This window comes from Nanorana parkeri, unplaced genomic scaffold (assembly GCF_000935625.1).
Source record: "Nanorana parkeri isolate BGI_ZX_2015 unplaced genomic scaffold, ASM93562v1 scaffold593, whole genome shotgun sequence".
NCBI lineage: Eukaryota > Metazoa > Chordata > Amphibia > Anura > Dicroglossidae > Nanorana > Nanorana parkeri.
In genome coordinates, this window is record NW_017306861.1 from 334,697 (window position 1) to 337,555 (window position 2,859).

A 2,859-nucleotide genomic window follows, 5' to 3' on the forward strand; every position below is an offset into this window, starting at 1 on the left:
TGCAGCCAGTGATTGTAAAAGTAAATGTTCTCTTCGAAGAAAACAAGTGACTCATAACACCTACAGACGCCTGTACCTATTTTCTGATCATTATGTCTTTTATCCTCATGTTCAGGTCCATTATCCAGCTGCATTTTCCTTAGATTTTGCCTCTGTATATTGAGAACTGTAGGAGAATATAAATAATAATAATGTAAAAAATAATGTATACTGCTTCGGTTGCCAAACTGCATGAAACTGATTTTTATTATGAGTTGGGCTGAGCTGTATCATGCAGAAGTGAGGATTGGGGGCCATATCACATCTTTGTATACACTGATCAGCCATGCCATTATGACAACCCACTTAATATTGAGTAGGTGCCCCTTCTAATGTCAAAACAGCCCTGACCCATGAGGAATGGACTCCACTAGACCTCTGAAGGTATGCTGTGGTATCTGGCACCAGGCCCTCAGTAGCAGATCCTTTAAGTCCTGTTATGGTTGGGTTCACACCTAGGCAATTGAGTCTGAGCTGTTTTCGCACGGTTGTCGCGCGTTTTTGTGCAGTTTTAAACCGTGCGGTTGTCGAGCGGTTTTCAATGCATAGAGAGGTCTATGGGACCCACACCACGCGACAACTGGCCGAAAATAGCTCCTGACCATTTTTGCACTACAGGCGATTTCTACCACGCAATAAATTGCAAAGGTGTGAACAGCTTCCACAGACTTGAATGCAAATCTCTGTTTTGCGCGATAAATCGCCTGGGTGTGAACCTAGCCTGAGAGATGGGACTTCCATGGATTGGACTTGCTTTCCCAGCACATTGCTCTGTCTGCCCTGGTAACAAACAACTTCTTCCTTTACCTCGGCTAAATGTAGGGATAGTCTGAGGCACATTCATTTTGGAGGTACACAAAAAGTTGTTGGAGGTACGGGCGAGGTGCAAATCTATAGCTGTTCGGTAGAGTATCTTTGGTTTGGTCCACTTGCCTAGGTTGAGCATCTAGCCACAAAACTGGGTTCTTTGAAAAATTAGGAGCCACCCTACTTAGGAGATCTGTATGTAGTTGAGCGAAGAGGAGCACCAAACTAACGTTTCAAGAGTCCAGAAGTGTATGGATTCCCCAAATGGCAAAAGGATAACATGAAACATCCATAGTGTCTCAGTGGCCCAACAATCCCCCTTCTTAAAAGAGAACTATGGGGTAAGTGTTTTTCCCCATAGTTCTCTTTACAGTCACGGTGGGACAAATATTACCCTCCTGTGACCCAAAGCTCAGTATATAGCAGGCTATTGCCCAAGATATACTGAGATGGATCCCCACAATACTGTTAAGATCCACCCAGCTGCGTGACAGTGGACTTTGCCTATCTAGAGGCAGAGCCAGCTGTGCCCGCCCCCATCACCGTTCGTTCCCCTACTCAGCGCCGGAGAGGGAAGGAGGTAATCCCTGCAGGGGAGCAGTGACTGACAGTCACCGCGCACTGCAGGGAGACTATCAGGAAGTGAGCGGATCGGTGCATGTTTCTGCTCACTTCCCGATCGATAGAGCCGACCCGTGACAGCTTCTTTGTCACAGGTCGGCTCTAACTATGAGGATGAGTGGAAATCACTCACCTCATAGTTCTCCTTTTAAGCTAAAGATGTAATTGAGTTAAAACGTAGGAGCCTGGGCTTGTATGTCAGAGTCAGAAATGGCTAGATAGTGAATGTCAATATTTAGACAGCCATGATCCCGGCTCCTAAGGGATTGACACTCATCCCTTTAACTAAGGAATGGAGGGAAGGTGAGTATACAAAACACTGAATGGGCAAAGCGACAGTCTGATATTTTTTTATTAGATGATAAATGTATAATCTGATATTTTGTATTTAAAAAAAAATGATATCCAAAATAATCCTTTGCTGCTACTGTGTTTCATTGCTTGCAGTGCATACTGTGCTTTCTAATAAGAGAGCCAAGCACTAGCTCTGCACCTGACTACTACTGCAAAGTGACGATCTAGACAGCACCATCCAGGAGAAGGGAGGGGGTATCTGTCTTACTTATTGACCCATTTAGTTGGGTAGCCCTTTATCCTGCTATTCGAGTTATCAGTAAATCAGCTATCTGAATACCGGATTACCGGAGTAATACTGCTGGGTGGAAGGGGTACATATGAAAATGTTTCTATCCAAAAGCTCATATTTACCCAATTAAATAAAGTATTCAAATATTTTATTTTTTTTAAGAAAAAAAAAAAAAAAGAAGTCTTAAAAATAAAAAATAAATACATTTTAAAAACTAGACATTCCCTTGAAGCTGAATGCTAGGGAGATGCAGAAAACACACATTTATACTAAGGCAGCCAGGCATTCTTTATTAATTCATTACATTTCTAAAATGCAACCAGTCCAAGTAACTGAATGTTATTTGCCATCAGCCTCATGAAATCCCCTTTACAGAGAGGGAGGGGCAGAAATGGGTGCCAATCAGGTGTGCTGCATGCAAAGGTGCTGACAGTAAACACGCAGATAGTGGGAGAGATAAAGGTGAGCAGAGAGATGACCTCATTAGTTGCTGTTGCTCTTTCACTGTCCAATCAGCAGGCCTGGGGTGGTGAGAAACCACTATATGCCAAGTCCATCGCTGCAGTGGAGGAGGAGTCAGCCGGTTTCAAGGTTCCAGTGAGTATGACTTGTTAACCTAGACACAATGGAGCACTTAACCCATGCTGTACAATGGTAGCCAAACAGCACATGTTAAGATTTTATTTGGAGTTCTTCTTTAACTAGAACAAGGATAATGACAGAGGTTTGGGTACACGTCTTCAGCCGAGGATGTGTAAGCCGCACTGCCGCGCCAAGGCACTTCTTATAGTGCGGTCCTAACTCTA